This window comes from Aegilops tauschii, chromosome 7 (assembly GCF_002575655.3).
Source record: "Aegilops tauschii subsp. strangulata cultivar AL8/78 chromosome 7, Aet v6.0, whole genome shotgun sequence".
Classification (NCBI taxonomy): domain Eukaryota; kingdom Viridiplantae; phylum Streptophyta; class Magnoliopsida; order Poales; family Poaceae; genus Aegilops; species Aegilops tauschii.
This window is the reverse complement of record NC_053041.3, coordinates 2,858,997-2,876,485: the sequence shown is the minus strand read 5'-3', so window position 1 is coordinate 2,876,485 and position 17,489 is coordinate 2,858,997. Positions and strand designations below refer to the sequence as shown.

Sequence of the window (17,489 nt, the reverse complement as noted above, 5' to 3'; positions counted from 1 at the left end):
AGGGGGAAGAAGAAATCCATGGAGGTCACTGTCTATTACCTTGGTCAAGAGTCTGTTTGCCCTTGGAACTGGGAGGTCTCGGTGTAATTAACCTCAAGTGGTTTGGCATGGCGCTTCGTTGCAAATGGCCTTGGTTAAGGTGGGACACGAGTGAGAGACCATGGCAGCTGCTACCGGACACTAATGAAAAGGAGGTTCAAGCCATGTTCAGTGTGGCGTGTCGTGTCAGCCTAGGCAATGGAGAGAGAGCAAAGTTCTGGACGGATAATTGGCTCCCCGATGGTCAATCTATTGCTACATTAGCTCCGGAGCTGTTCTCCTTTGTGAGGAATAAAGAAAAATCGGTAAGAGACGCCATACATGGCAGGGCGTGGGTGAGAGACATCTCTGGAGGCTTAACTCTCATAGCCATGGCCCAGTATCTGAAGATCTGGGATATTGTTCAGGCCACATCTCTCACAATTGGTTCAAGGGACCGGCTCGTCTGGAAACTCACGCATGATCATCAGTTCTCAATCAAGAGCGCGTATCAATTGTTGTTCCTCGGGAACACTCGGTTTGCCTGCCACAAGCTGATATGGAAATCCAAAGCGCCGCCGCGGTGTAAATTTTTCATGTGGCTGGCAGTTCACGGAAGATGTTTGACGGCGGATAACTTAGAGAGAAGGAACTGGCCGTCAAATGACACATGCCCACTATGCTCATCTGTCCCGGAGACTTGCTCACATCTTTTTGTGCATTGTTACTTTACCAGGCTGGTTTGGATGAGGTTCAGGGATTGGACAGGGGCAGATTTCATATACCGGAGGTCAATTTCAGTTCTACGGAGGATTGGTGGCTGAAGGCGAGGGAGGGGATCCCAAAACCAATGAAGAAGAACTTCGATACTATTGTCATCCTTCTCCATTGGAGGATTTGGAAGGAAAGAAACGCCAGGATTTTTGATAATGTCGCTAGCTCGGCTGACAGGGTTCGGGACCTGGTAATACAGGATATCGACACATGGAGGGCAGCAGGATGCATTTGTGACCTGATGACGTGATTGAGCTGGCCTTCTTGGTCGGTTTGTAGAGTCAGATGCTTCCTGTGTTGTCGAGCTGGGGTGCCGGCTGTATTGTTGTAGTTACAGGTCTAGTTTTCCTGGACTGTAACCTTGTACTCTCTCTTTTCCCATCTAATAAAATGCGGCCAATGGCCCTTCGTGAAGATCTGCGTTATATGTTCTTCAGGCTGATAAAATATGCAAATCGGATTCATTCCTATAGCAGAATAGCTGACAGCAGCCGCTGCTGATTTTGATAGGTCGTACGGTAGTGATTTAGATGTTGAATGGTCACATCGCAGGAAAAGTGCAGGCAATTTTTCTAACAAAAATGTAGGAATATATCTTTGAGCAAAAGAGGCACTTAAATAGCGTGCACACAAATTCCAGCAACTAGCTAGCCACACAAATTCGAGTAGCTGGCTTATCCTACAGAGGTACATGCCCTATTATTTAATTTCATATAGTTCAAGTAGTAAATGGGGTGTTGGATGAAACGCAGCTGATAGATGAACTATGAGATAAAGAGGTATGCATCTATTATGTAGGTTCATACTATACATCAAGTAGTAAATGAAGGCAAAGATAGCGTCACACCGGCGAAGAAATGTGTGATCAATCCCCAATTATGTTTGAGACATCTCTTATACAAGGGTTCGGATTTACTATGCTCATTCTTGTCTATTTTCAAAAACTGTATTTTTTGCACGGAATTATGTATAATATCAAGTTTTCCTATCTTCTTTGCTATACTTTGGGTTGGGACTTACTGTCAAATGTTCGCCCATGTTCATATATTCTTGAACTTCTTACCATATATTTCAATTCAGAAATATATCTAATAGATGAAAGTATCTGGATTGCGAAATTTTGTGAATCAGAAATAGACTTCTCGTAGTTAAACTGGACGCCTCTCTCATGTACCCTTCATTTCTTTATTATAATGCCAACTTTAGACCTTAACGAACTGGTGACTGACATTCATGCATCCTCTTTTTAAAGATATTTTACATACTTAGATGGCTTGTAAAATTGTTTCCCTAATTTGTGATATCTCTTGCATTATGGATGGTGATGACAGGCACTTAATCGTCATTGATGACATATGAGATAAAAGAACTTGGGAACTAGTCATGACCGCTTTGGTGTGTGATGATTGTGGAAGCAGGATCATCACAACTACTCGTATACTCGAAGTTGCCACAAGAACTGGTAAAGTATACATGCTACAACCACTTTTTCGTGATTTATCAGAGGATTTATTTCATAGAAGACTATTTGGAGGTAAAATAAATCAGCCTAATCATCTACCGTCAGAGGTACACAATAATTTTTTACATAAATGCAGTGGTGTACCATTGGCTATATATAATCACAATAGCTAGTTTGCTCGTCACTAAACCAGTGGAGCTTTGGTCTAAGGATTACAGCTCAATCGGTGGGCATGAAGAGAATGAAGACGTGGAAAACACAAGAAAAATACTTTTATTTAGCTATTATGATCTTGTCACCTCAAGACTTCCTTATTGTATCTAAGCATATATCCTGAAGATCATCTGATTGGGGAAGATAGTTTGATATGGAAGTGGGTTGGCGAAGGTTTTATCCATGACGAACCAGGGGTAGGACTATTCGAGATTGGCGAGAGGTACTTCAATGAGCTGGTGAGCAAAAACATGATAATGCCTGTAGAGGAAGATAAGTATAATGGCATCATAACTGAGTGTCGTGTCCACGACATAATGCTTGATATGATATGTGTATTGTCAAAGGAAGAAAAGTTTGTTACTGTATTGAACAGTGATGAGCAATATGCAACTTCACATTGCAATGCTCATAGGCTAGCTGTTCAAGACATAGTCCAACCTCTGTCTAGCACGTCAACATTATAAGCAAGGTCACTTAATGCCATGTGCGGTGCTGAGTTGTTGCCATCACTTTCATGTTTTGAAGTTTTGCGTGTCCTAGCTTTGGAAGGCGACGATAGTTGGAACGAGTGTAGCTATTATCTTGAGCATGTTGGAAAGTTAGTTCACTTGAGGCACCTCAAACTAGGGAGCATTGGTATCAGTGAGCTCCCAAAGGAAATAGGACATCTGAAGTTCTTGCTGATATTGGACTTGGGTGCAAATAGCATAAGTGAACTTCCAGAGAGTATTGGCCAACTAAGTCAACTCAAGTGCTTGAACATTTGCGATACAGACATTGTAGCGCCATATTGGATCGGAAATTTGACTTATCTGGAAGAGCTAAGCCTAGCAGAAGTTGTTCGGGACTCGAACTTTGTGACAGAGCTGGGCAAGTTGACAGAGTTGAGGAAGCTCCGCATTTCTCAAATGGTATATTTATATGGTGATAGCCCTATCAATAATTGGGCTGAGTCTATAGCCAAACTGAGCAAGATCCAAGTCATACACTAGTAGAAAACAGGGCTTCCGTTCGGGCCTGGCCAGCCCATTAGTCCCGGTTCCGCACGAACCGGGACCCATAGGGTGCATTAGTCCCGGTTCGTGAGCCCAGGGGGCCGGCCGGGCCACGTGGGCCACTGGTCCCGGTTCGTCTGGACCTTTTGGTCCTGGTTCAAGGCACGAACCGGGACCAATGCGCCTCGCCCCTGGCCCATGACCATTAGTCCTGGTTTGTGCCACAAACCGGGACTAAAGGGTTGGTCCTCGTTGCGGCCAGAGTTTAGTCCCACCTCGCCAACCGAAGGGCGCTCACACCGGTTTATAAACCCATCCCTCTCTGCCTTGTTAAGCTCCTCTCAAAATGAAAATAGATGCCCTTATACAGGGAATTTGGCCTAAATTCAGAGTGAGTTTCTCTGAAATTCATAGAAATTTATTATGAATTTAGGTTGAATTTTCTCTATAAGCGCATCTATGCTCATTTTTTTATGTTGGGGTTGGCGATCTTTACAGACTTTTTGTGTGTTGAATATGCACCATTCAAAATCAGTCTCTGCTTTGAATGGTGCATTTTGAACACACAAAAAGTCAGGAGTTCAAATAAGTTTTAAAAAATGAAATCCCTTTGTAACAGACGAGTTTCCGTATGAAATCCTGATACTTTGAAAGAGATTGTCCGTTTTGTAGACGAAGTGCATCCAGTTTTTGCCGTAACCCTCTCAACTTTCTTGCACATGCTATGTGGATGAAATGATGATACCATGCCAACTTTCAACCTTTTCAGAGTTCATTTGAAATACTTTTCAAATTTAGGGTCTTATAGCTCAAAATAATTAGTACATGCATGAAAAATAACAAATGAAGTCAGAAAGGATTGAAAAATGATGATGTGGCTTTGAATGGTGCATTTTGAACACACAAAAAGTCAGGAGTTCAAATAAGTTTTAAAAAATGAAATCCCTTTGTAACAGACGAGTTTCCGGATGAAATCCTGATACTTTGAAAGAGATTGTCCGTTTTGTACACGAAGTGCATCCAGTTTTTACCGTAACCCTCTCAACTTTCTTGCACATGCTATGTGGATGAAATGATGATACCATGCCAACTTTCAACCTTTTCAGAGTTCATTTGAAATGCTTTTCAATTTTAGGGTCTTATAGCTCAAAATAATTAGTAAATGCATGAAAAATAACAAATGAAGTCAGAAAGGATTGAAAAATATGATGTGGCTTTGAATGGTGCATTTTGAACACACAAAAAGTCAGGAGTTCAAATAAGTTTTAAAAAATGAAATCCCTTTGTAACAAACGAGTTTCCGTATGAAATCCTGATACTTTGAATAAGATTGTCCGTTTTGTACACGAATTGCATCCAGTTTTTGCCGTAACCCTCTCAACTTTCTTGAACATGCTATGTGGATGAAATGATGATACCATGCAAACTTTGAACCTTTTCAGAGTTCATTTGATATGCTTTTATAAACTCTAATAGCAAAAGGAATCAACTAAAAAGCTTTTATAAACCTCTAGTATTTTCGTAAAGAATTAAAATTTAAACTATTCAAATTTGGAAACTAATGGAGTAACAGAAAGTTTATAATTATTATGAGCTAAAAGCAAAAAGAATAAAAAAATAAAGAAAAAATCAAAAGAAAATAAATAATTCAAAAAACAAAAAAATACTGGAAAAAATAAAAAAATGCCGCCTAATGGGCCACACGGCCTGCATACGACTAGAAACCCATCTGCACATGGGCCAGGATGCAGGCCCGCAGGCCCAATAGGCCCAACATGGCAGTGACAAGGGTAGGCATGTAATGCCTGCATATTAGAGAGGAGCTCAGCACCTGAGCTGCAATGCAGCTTATAAACAGGTGCTGAGCTCTCTCAGCTAGCGAGGTGGGACTAAACTTCCCACCGCACCGCGCCAGCACATTAGTCCCGGTTGGTGGCTCCAACCGGAACCAATGCTCCCCTTTGGTCCCGGTTGGTGGCACCAACCGGAACCAATGCCCACCCTTTAGTCCCGGTTGGTGCCACCAACCGGGACCAAAGCCCTCTGCTTCCCGCCCTTTGGGCTGGTGAAAAGAGGCCTTTGGTCCCGGTTGGTGCCACCAACCGGGACTAAAGGTGGCATTCATCCCGGTTTGTGCGTTGAACCGGGACCAAAGCCTTTGCTATATAAGCCAGCACTTAGGAAATTTTCAGATTTCCATCGTCAGTTCCCCCCGCCCGACGACGCCGCGAGCTCGATCTACGCCGCCAAGCTGCCCCGCCGCCGTCATCGTCGCCCGTGCCCCCGAGCCCACGCCATCGCCCGTCGCCGTCGTCCTCCGCCCCCCGCCGCCGTCGCCGTCGGCCTCCGCCGCGCGCCCCCGAGCCGTCGCCCGTACGTCACCGTCGCCCTCCGCCCCCGGCCCGCCGCGGTCGCCGTCGCCCTCCGCCACCCACGCCGTCGCCCTCCGTCGCCCGATGTGAGCCGCCACCACGCCACGGCTCTGTTTATTTTTTTCATATAATTTGTATTATTTTTTTGTTCATTGCATTTTTTCATATATATAATGTATATATATATGTATGTGGTAGCTATATGATGAATGGATGTGGCTATGTATGTATGAATATAATGTTCATACAATTTTTTTGTTTATATATGTTTTTTTCATATATGTATTAATTTTTTATTGAGGTTAATTATTAGTACATATCGATTTTAGGTTAGTGCTTAGTAGTTGAACTAGTTGATTTAATAAAACTATTTTATTAAATTTTACTATATATAGAAGTAGTTTATTTTTAGTAAGAACTACTTTATTTTATATATTTATAGTAAGTGCTTAGTAGTTGAACTAGTTGATTAATTAATAGAACTATTTTATTAAATTTTACTATATATAGAAGTAGTTTATTTTTAGTAAGAACTACTTTATTTTATTTATTTATAGCAAGTGCTTAGTAGTTGAACTAGTTGATTAATTAATAAAACTACTTTATTTTATTTATAGTAAGTTCTTAATTAGTAGTTGAACTAGTTGATTTAACAAAACTAGTTTATTTTACTATAGAAGTAGTTTATTTTTAGCAAGGAAATTAATAGAACTAGTTTGTTTTTTTAGTTAATGCAATTATTCCCGCATCGACGTCGACGATGCCTATCCCGCATCCTCGTCGTCGACTCGGCGGAGGAGGCCGGCTTGATCAGAGGGGCCATGTCCGGGACTGGGCTCCGCCGGGCTGGTTTTGGGAGGTGCTACCTTCCGGTGGGCGTAGGTTGGTGAGGAACCAGCCCGTCGTTGACCCGATCCTTGTTTGGTGGCGCTCGCGTGGGCCAGTGACGGTGCCGAGGCTTCCGGACACCGCGGAGGTGGTACGTCACTGTGTCAGCGAGGAGGACCAGCACGTCCGTCGCTACATGGTTGCGTTGGAGGGCAGGTTCGACAATACCTGGCAGGTTCTTCAGGGATCTCACTGGAGCTATGATCCTGTGATGGTTCCGTCCCTTTGGGTGTCCACCGCCCGCGCCGATACCCGTCGGGCACTACTGTTCTAGCTGTACTAGCGATGCTATATGTATGATAGTATTCGAGGTGTATTAGTGATAATATTCGACGATGTACGGACGCATGGAGATGATTTAGTTTTGCTTATAATTGAATGCATCCTAATTTGAATACTACTTTATTTTGTGATTTGATTTTGCTTATTGAATGCTCAAAGTGGAAAACTACTCCGATCCTACTTTGAATGCTAAAATTGGAGAGCACTATGATTAGTTGATAGCTTATAGGGTTTTTGTTTTCGCAGAAACCTAGGAGCCCCCGGCCCCTCCATCATCCCCGCTGTCGTCCCCGTCACCGCCCCCTCCGACATCGAGGTGAGACCAGCCAAATCCTCTTTTAGAAAGATAATTAAACGATATTTCGGGTTGACTGTAAGTCTGTCGAGTCTCCACCATATATGAGAGGACGAAGAATCCCGACTGTTGTCGTGGGGGTAGCTTCTCCTTCGTTCCCATGTGCTAGACAATTTGGTGTAATGCACTCGAGAACGAAAGGAGGAGCTACCATAACCGACGGTCGCAAATGTCAGAGAGGAATCGGTGAGGGAGAGTTCCACCATATATATATGAGAGGACGAAGAATCCCGACCGTTGTCGTGGGGGTCGCTTCTCCTTTGTTCCCGTGTGCTAGACATTTTGGTGTAATGCACACGGGGACAAATGGAGGAGCGACCATCACCAACGGTCGAATGTATACACCACGTGAGCTGAGAGTTTTCAAGAAAAGACTCGACAAACCGATAGTCAACCCGTGATGAATAATAATGATCTAACTTAGGTTTTTTAGTACATATATTTAATTGTATATGTTTAATATTTGAATTATGAACATAGGAAATGTCGTACTCGGACGACGAAAGTCTCCCCGGGGAGTGCGACTGGTGCCACGACGACCGAGGTCAGTGCGACAGGCCTCACCTGGACGAAGATCGGCGCTTCAGTATTAAGCTGGAGGAGACCTTCGATGTTGAAACGGTACGCAACGACGACAAGTGTTATTTTTTCGTAATTAAGCACGACTTCAACTATTTCAACGTGTACTTTTCATCTTTTACAATTCGGCTAGCTTATCCCATGCCATGTAAGACGCTACGTCTTGGAGAGGATGGGTTTTGAAGACCATGAAAGTATGGAAACAAAGAAAATTCACCTAAGGACCCATCATGATATAGATTTTGAAGTAAAGTTGTATAATTCTGAGAGCGTAACCCATTTTGGTTGCAAAAATTGGGAAGCATTTTGCAAAATGTATGGTTTTGATGAGGGTATGCTTGTCACCATGGATCTTGGTGATCCTGACATCGAGCAAGACAATATGGACATTTGGGTCCTTGTTGATACGCCTCCAATTCTACCGCTATGTGAGTTTCTCAAACATAGTTATTAGCTAATTTATATTGTTCATTTCAAAATAGTTGACAGCTTATTTTGATTGTTCAAACAATGTGCGGAACATGGTAGACAGAACCTACTACACCGATGGCTCTGAGTTAACTTATAAGGAGAAAACTCATCTGGTCGGATTTTGTACTGATCTTGAGAATTACAATATCTATTGTAAAACTCCTCCTCATTATGGTCAATACATGCCACTAGTGCACGTGTTGAACTACGGTAACTACTATGGAGATACCCTGGTAAGATTTCTTACTATTACGACATCCGTGCATATTTTGCATAGTTCTAAAACTGGTACATCATTGCTAACTATGAAGTTATTACTATGTTTTTCAACAGATAATCCCAGAGGATTGTGTGCCTCATTTGATGTATCAGAATGGTAGGCTTGATGTTTTGAATATACAACCAGGTCATCCTACGAATCTCAACTGTCCATACTGAATTTCTAAAAGAAGTGGAGACATGCAAATCAAAGAATGGAAAAAATGTATGGACAGTCGCAAGGAGGTTCTTGGAAGCAAAAGGAAGCGAAGCGCAAGAATTGGAGACAGGATGATCTCCATTCTCCATAATGGAGAGTCAGGGTCTATATTGTTTTATGCTATTTTACCTTAAAGAGGGTATTTCGGTCCTATCTAATACTGATGATCATGTGCTAAGAACAATTAAGTAGGGTTGTTCGATGACTGTGAGGATGATGATCGTATGACTTGTTATTAATAACGAGTAGAAGTTGTACGATGATGATTAGTAGGACTTGTTATTATATATGATGATGCATGATGCGCGCATGAAGAGTTATTATATATCAGCGGGTGAAATGAACATGGATTGGATTGAAGTGAAGGCAACATGCATGTGGTGCGTGTCGAAAGTAGTACAATCCAAACTTGATCAAGTTAGGATTAGTATTACTTTCGACATGCACCACATGTTGCCTTCACTTCAATCTAAGCCATGTTTAGGCATAGCAGTACGTAGCGTTGGTAAACCAAGCACGGAGATATAAGAGAGGACACTTCTCTCTAATAGCTACCTAATAACAACCTAAATTAACCCCCAAAACCCCTAAATCAGCCCCTTCAAAAAAATACAAAAACCTCAGCTCCAGCCAGATGCTGACGCGTGGATGCCTATTGGTCCCGGTTGGTGGCACCAACCGGGACCAAAGGCCCTCCTGCCTGGGCTCCCCGCACCGGCCACGTGGACGGCCTTTAGTCCCGGTTCGTGTAAGAACCGGGACTAAAGGGCTAGGGCATTAGTAACGACCCTTTAGTCCCGGTTCCAGAACCGGGACTAAAGGCCCTTATGAACCGGGGTAAAAGCCCCTTTTCCTACTAGTGATAAACATTGCTTCAATGGGCATATGGAGATATTCCAGTGAAGAAGAGAGCCCCAGGGAACAGTATGCCCTCTCTCCACAACTCCGTGTTCTACCCGTGCCATACAAAGAATCTGGGCTGGTGGCAAGGATCAAATCATCGCTTCTTCCGAACCTGTCCCATTTAAAACTGCATGTATTTAGTCCAGAACTGGAGGTCTTCGGAAGTTTTCGCGGGCTTGTTTCCCTCAAGCTGGACATGGACGTGTGCAGTGGCGGCTCTAGGAATTTGCAACCGGGTATTCATGTGTATTCATTTTGCCAAAATCATTGATTTTTTCAAAAATTGTCACTGTTTTGCCAAAATCAACACTGTTTTGTAAAGATCATGGGTATTCACATGAAGACCCAATAATACCCCTTGCGCCGCCCCTGGACATGTGGTCAGCTCTCCACCATGACACCATGCGCGGCGCAGGTGCGTTCCCCAAGCTGAGGGTCTTTGAGACAGATGCAACGCTTGGCTCGTTTCAAGAGGGAGATATGCCGGTACAGTCATAGTATGTTTATATGCCCCTCCTGCTTTGGAATTAGCTTTGGAATCTCTCCAGTTCGGCGTCCTAGCACAGTCCAATGATTATGGCATTAGCTTTGACTTTGACTTTGGTAGCCTAGGGAACCTTCCTTTGCTTTAAGAAGTCATAGTAGTATGTTTATATGCCCCTCCTGCGGACCAGAAGAAGGCTGAGGAAGAAAAGCATTGGAGCTAGGTAACTAAGTGTAGTATTTTCCTTTTTCGTTAGTGCTGATCTCCATGGGCAGCTAGCCACGTATCTCACGGATCTTCTTTTTCCTTTTTCTTTTTTTTTACCAGATTGACAAACTGATCTCCATGGGCTATGCAGCTTGCCGTGCAACGTGCATCTTCACCTGCGGGAATAAATAACAGCAGTTGTCAGTCAACTGTAAAAATGTCCATTACCAATCTGCGTGCGCGATACATATATCTTTCTCATCATTTTAAACAGTAACCATTGATACTCCGAGTATACATTCACTAAGAGTTACTCCATTATATGTAGGCTGGCAGCGTTAACAAATTGCCGCGGAGAAAGAAAAGATAGCGACATGCTTCCGTTTGTTTGCTCTATTTATTGTCTTTTAAGCAAAGGAAAAACACAAAAAGAATCTACTTATTTTATTGTCTTTTCAAGAAATGGAAAATGAAACCGGACTAAGCCAAAAAGAAGTGTTTTTTTCCTATCTTCTCTTTTTTTAGCAGAAGAAAAAATTCTAAAAAATGCTGGTTTGTTTTACTGCCTTTTGTAGTAAAAGAAAAAGAAAATCACATAAAATATTTGTATCTCTGCCTTTCATAGTAATGGAAAAAAAATCACACCAAAAAAGTTTGTTTTGAGGGTCAAGTAGTCTGTTGCTTCGTAGCTTCATGTTGCATAGCCGGTCTCAAGCCCGGAAAAAGAAGGAGGGGCCAAACTCTACTTATTATGAAATTGTGTGACCATTCTATCTTCTTATGGTTGAGAGCAACTCCAATGGGGCGACCTATTTCGTCCGCCGCTGTCCGTTTGAGTCGGCGCGGACAAAAGTGGAGACCCAATGCGCCGACCCAAACCCAAAACGTATTTGGGGCCCAAAATGCGTCGACGCGGACGCGGAACGGACGACACGCGCGCCTTCTTGGTGTCCTCCGCGTCCCCACCTGGCGGTCGTCCAACCGCCCGCAGCCAACCTGGTCAGCTTAATTTATGACCTCGGGCTCACGCGTCAGCGACGGCGGTCGTCCTTTTTTAAGCCGACCGTGCGGTGGGGCCGTCCTCATCCACTTCGCAGTCCACATCTAGGCCGCTCTGCTCCCCCGTCGCCGGCAAACCCTAGCCACCAACACCACAGCGAGATGGGGCTCTTCTCCAGCGCCAGCAGCAGCAAGGCCAAGGGAAAGGCCCCCGCCGTCCCTTTCCCCAAAGTTCCTCCCGCCTCCGCCGGCGCCGGATCCCCGGCAGAGGCAGCGCGTGAACGTGCCCATGCACCAGGCGGAGTGGCAGTGGCAGCACCGCGTGCCTCTGCCGTACCCCGACACCACCCTGCCGCACGACTGACATCTAGATCCGAAGAGGATCCCAGTGCCGGCGGCGCCGCGGTCGGCTTGGGCGCACGCGGAGGAGGTGCGTCGCGGCGGGCACTGCTGACGCCGGAGCAGCGCCGCGACCCCACCTACGCAACCGACTCGCCCAACTGGGCGAGATGGTTAGCGTTCGAGCACGAGGAGGCGAGGCGATGCGGCGTGCGTGAGGTCGACCGCAGCGTGCCGGTGCCCCCGCTCATCGTCCGCGAGGAAGACCAGGCAGCGGAGGACACCTACTAGGCGGCCCTTGCGGCCATCTACCGGGAGAGCAAGGAGGACGAGCGGCGCAGGGCGGAGGCGGTGGAGGAAGAGGAGGCTCGATACGAGGCGGCCATGACGCAGGCCATGGCCCTCTCCGCGGCGGGCGACTGCCTGGTGCCGCCGGTGGCCCTGCCGTCCCCTCACCGCCGCCTCGTCAAAGCCGAGCTGCTACTCCTGGACGGGAGTAGTGCGCGAGTGGGTCAGCGCGCCGCCCGTCTGGCTGGGGGCAATGACGGCGCAGGAGGCGGCATACCTCGAGCACTGGCGCCAGATACGGCTGGCCGAGGAGTGCCGCGACGGCGAGTACCTCGAGATGCTCGAGCGCGACGCCAAGGCCGAGCAGCGCGAGGCCGAGGAGGAGGCGCGCCAGGCCGCGGCACTGCCCGCGCCCGACATGAACGCGCTCTGGAACGTGGCGTTCCCTTGGGCCGGCCCGGCGCCGACGGTCATCGACCTCACGGACCCCGAGGACGACGACGACGACGCCTAGGGCAGCGCCGGCGCGTAGTTTAGTTTGTTTTTATTTTTTTTAAATGCAAATGTGGACGCGTGGACTCCCGCCGGCCTTCGTGGCCGGCTTTAATGTTTAATTAATGTTGCTTTTATTTTAAATATGCATGTATTCTTTTTTTTCTAGCGCCGTCAAAATGGGTCGCGCCTGCGTTGGACGCACGCACCGACCCAAACGCGGAAGCGGACGTTCGTGTCCGCTTGGCCGACCCAAACGGACAAAAAGCGGATGAAATCGCCGTCCGTTTGGGTCGGCCCATTGGAGTTGCTCTGATTGTACCCATTACCTGTAGCATTTGCAGAACCAGAGTACACAGCGGGTTTTTGGCATTTCCCTTTTTGCATCTTAGAGTTCCATTTCCATTTAGTGTTATTTTTCTCTGACAGTGTAGCTATATCCTCGTTGACATCCATACCCATCTCGTACATGGTGTCCAAGAGATCTAACGGGCGAAAGAAGTATCAGGTATGGCATGTTTATGTATCAAAATTTTGATGTAAAGGTGAGGAGTCAATACTATATCTGTAGTTTGATTCATGATTTCATATCTGGATTGATAAACTGAAGATCTGGCTGAAAGAGCAAACTTATGCAGAAAATGCACTATTGTTGATAGAAAACTACTCTTGGGACAGGCTTATGCCAGATCAATTACCAAGTGCAGATCTTCCTATTTGCATTGCTGCACAAAGGGCAGTCTCTCATTATGAAGGATCTCTGCAAAAATCAATGCTGAAGTCATATATTGAAACAAAACAATCTGAAGGCTATGTGAGGTTAGATTCCGAGTAGATGCTGGTTACCTTCTGCTATTTTAGGGGCACATCTTTGGCTTCTGGTTTATAACAAGTTAGGCAAATCTATTTCATTATTACTAGCAGAGACCAGGGTTGACTATGCACCTCATAACCATTTGCTTATTATCCGTTGCGTACATGCTTCCATGCCACCAGAATCCCAAAAGTACTACTGTCACCCTTGTTTATCGGTTTCTTTCTTTTCCTACGTATAGTATGTTGAAGGAAGTGTGATATGATCAACATTAAAATTGATGCTATGGGGATTTCCCTATTTATTTGTGGTGCCTAGGTTGGTACTTGACCACCGTATATTCATGAAGTTCTGAAGTAGACTCTACTTTTGCTTCAGGCTAAATTTTCTGCCTAGAATTTGTTAGAATAAATCCGAGGCATACCGTTGATCATCCGAGGACCCAGCAATCACACGAGTATGACACCGAGATTTGTTAACGAGGTTCACCGGTATGGCTACATCCCCGGGGCCTGACTACGGGCGCTCCTCCCCGTGACACCGTCACAATACCGCACCCGGTCGCCCTGGACACCGGCACATGCCGCCGGCTTCCCCTGCGTTCCGGTGCTATTATGTTGGCATAGGTTACATCGTGTGTCTACCCCCACTATATATGAGAGGTCTAGGATACAAGTGTCCTATTAGGACACGACTCCATATCCTATGTAAACACAATACAACTACAAGTCCAACTTAACCTACCTTGTACACAATATTCGACACAACTCCAACAAACTCCACCTTGACGAATATTCTCCACCTTGACGAATATTCTCCACCACCTTGAATTCGTCAATGCGTCAAACTTCCATGTACATTGGACTTGAGCTTATCCCATGAGTACCGCTGCTACTCCAAAGACTCCATGTGACTCCACCTGCAACTTGTAGTCCCTTCTTTTCTTGACCCCAGTCAACACTCGAGCAAAATTAAGTTCCTTGTTACTCTAGTCCGTGCTCCCAACTTCCAGAGTATCCGTCAACGCCATCACACACCGATCACTGACCTGCCTGAAAGTGAACAACTCACATATTGGGTGTCACACATAAGAGTTACCTGAACTCAACATCACTACTCCTTTCTTTACTGCCTATCTGAAACTTGAAGAAATTTCACCATTGCTTGTAGTCATCCCGAGTCAAATTCGCAGTTGTCTCACCACATGTATGACCACCAGAGCCCTGGCTCGTCTCCATGTCCCGTGCTACCGCACGCCTCGCCGCTATTACCGCGTCGAGCCTCCGCTGTTCCGGTCGAGTCTGAAGGGTCGCAAACCCAGACCACTCAACCCCCACTGCAGAGTACCACCGATCATCACCGACCGATGACGAGTTTCACGCTTCCATCAGACCACTGGGCTCCAGCCCGAACTACGTGTCACTCGCTTCCTGCTGAATAGGCTTCCGACTCTCTGTGCACTTACGCCGTAGCCCCTCAATCCAGCTCCACCTTCAACATGACTCCATAGTAGATGATCAGTCCACCCCGCGCCCCGTCGACTTCAAACTCTCGTGTGCACCGTCTTGAATCAACCCCGCGCCATAGTCTTGTCGAAGCCGCACAAGCCCTCGGCCTGCGCCACGTGTTTCCACGCCCAGAAGTCGGTCACCATCAGCATCACGCTCCTATGTCGTCGTTGCCGATCCCACCACCGTCTTCTGTACCAACCGACTCTCGTCGATCCGTCAGACTATCTAGTCCGACCCAGCCGAACTTGTCCGGCTACATGACACGCTCGAGGCTCCCAAATCGTCTTCCGTGAATCTCCATCCATCACCTGATAATTCCATCTTAGCTGACGTGACTTCCTGCAACGCCTTCAAGCATCCCTGTTGTGCCAACAAATCTTTCACCTTTGTCTGCCATAATCCAAGGTTTTCAGTTCAACGAACTTCACCACCTCAAACCTGGAACCCGTGACGTCCTGGTTCTTCGTCGGGCTGACCTCGAGGAAAAAAAACAAGCTTCTACACGCAATGCCCAAGTACTTCAAGCACGTGTACTAGTACTAGCAAATTTAATCAATAAACTGCCTTGGTCTTCACGTGATGGCTCCCTTGGCACAAAATTTCAATGCTGGCTATTTGCCTTTGCCTTGCCAACGCCTATGCAAGTAGGACTCCTCATGGATACGTATGCTTGATGGTCTTTTTACTTCCCGATTCGACCTGCCTCCGTCTGTGTCACAAGGACTCGGTCCTCTTTTCGTCCAAAACAAAACTCGTTTCGCTGCGTCCCAATTCCAGCCGAGTCCAGCGCCCCTACGCGGACATGCATACGCCACGGGCCGCTGCCCGATCCCGTGAGCCTCCGCCTGCACTGCCCGACGGGCCGCTAGCGAGCTAGCCGGCCATGCGAGCCGCTGCCACGCCCACGACTGCTGCTGCGATCCGCCGCCATATGCAGCCCAAACTCGCCGAGATTGCGACACTCCGACGATACGGCGCTCCGATCCAGCTCCACCCAATTGCTGTTTTCAATCTCGTCCGGAACCACGCCGCACTGGGCTGCAAACTCAGACTCGATATTTCCTCTAGATCAACAAGCCACAGCCTACGAACAACCTAGCTCATAATACCACTTATTAGAATAAATCCGAGGCATACCGTTGATCATCCGAGGACCAAGCAATCACACGAGCACGACACCGAGATTTGTTAACGAGGTTCACCGATATGGCTACATTCCCGGGGCCTGACTACGGGCGCTCCTCCCCGTGACACCGTCACAATACCGCATCCGGTCGCCCTGGACACCGGCACATGCCGCCGGCTTCCCTTGCGTTCCGGTGCTATTATGTTGGCATAGGTTACATCGTGTGTCTACCCCCACTATATATGAGAGGCCTAGGATACAAGTGTCCTATTAGGACACGACTCCATATCCTATGTAAACACAATACAACTACAAGTCCAACTGTAACCTACCTTGTACACAATATTCGACACGACTCCAACAGAATTACCCTTGAAAACATATAGGAGCCAGCAAGCAGAGAATCTTGTGCCAACAATATTTGGGAGATAATGAAAGCTTCTTTTGGGATTTTGTTTGCCAAGTCTACTCTCCAGGTATCTAGGATTTGATATCTGAACACCTTTTCCTTCCAGTAGGTTATGAATATAACTATTTATATTATGATTATGTAGTATTTGCTATTTTGTGTGAAATATGTAACCATTGGGTGATGCTGTAGTGGAAGTGTGGAACAGAGGACTCTGCCAGTGTAGAAAACGTTGATGGATTCTAAGCATAGATAGCCCTTCAGCAGAGTTGAAGTAACAAGTGGAAACAATGTGCAAAAGCTGGACAACGTCCGAGAAAGCAATTCAAAACTCTCCCCTTTTATTTTTGATAACATTACAAGCAGATGCATCTACAATAATGCACATTGTAGTGTAACTTACCATGTCATCACAGGCTGGGTAGCACAAGCATGATGCAGAAATTCAAGTGCCTTTTGCAATGTGAAGAAGAGTTAAGACTGAATATTGTCACACTTGCCTGCAGAACAATTGGAGTGTTATGATAGTAACCAAGAGCTTATTTCCCTCCAGCTATACACGTGGCCAGCTGCTCTCCACCATGACACCATGGGTGGTGCAGATGCATTCCCCAAGCTGAGGGTCTTCAAGACACAAGCAACGCTTGGCTCGTTTCAAGAGGCAGATATGCCGGTCCTTGAATCTCTTGAGTTCAACATCCTAGCACAGTCCAATGATGAGGCCATTAGCTTTGACTTTGACTTTGGTAGCCTAGCGAACCTCCCTTTGCTTCGGGAAGTCATAGTTATTTTATATGATGATGATGATAGCAGAATGAATAGTTGGGCCGAGTCTGTAGCCAAACTCCGCAAGATCCAAGTCATAGACATTGGTTCAGTTTTAGGGTGGAGAGATACCATTCATGAAGAGAGCCCTAGGAACAGTATGCCCTCTCTCCACAACTCCGTGTTCTACACATGGCTTACGGAGAACCTGGGCTGGCGGCAAGGATCAACCCCAGGCTTCTTCCGAACATGTCCCAGTTAG

General features: G+C 46.1%; 1 pseudogene; it reads left to right on the top strand.

Moving 5' to 3' along the window:
* The first annotated feature begins 203 nt into the window (after positions 1-203).
* LOC141026392 (disease resistance protein RGA5-like) lies at positions 204-17,489 on the top strand (annotated as a pseudogene).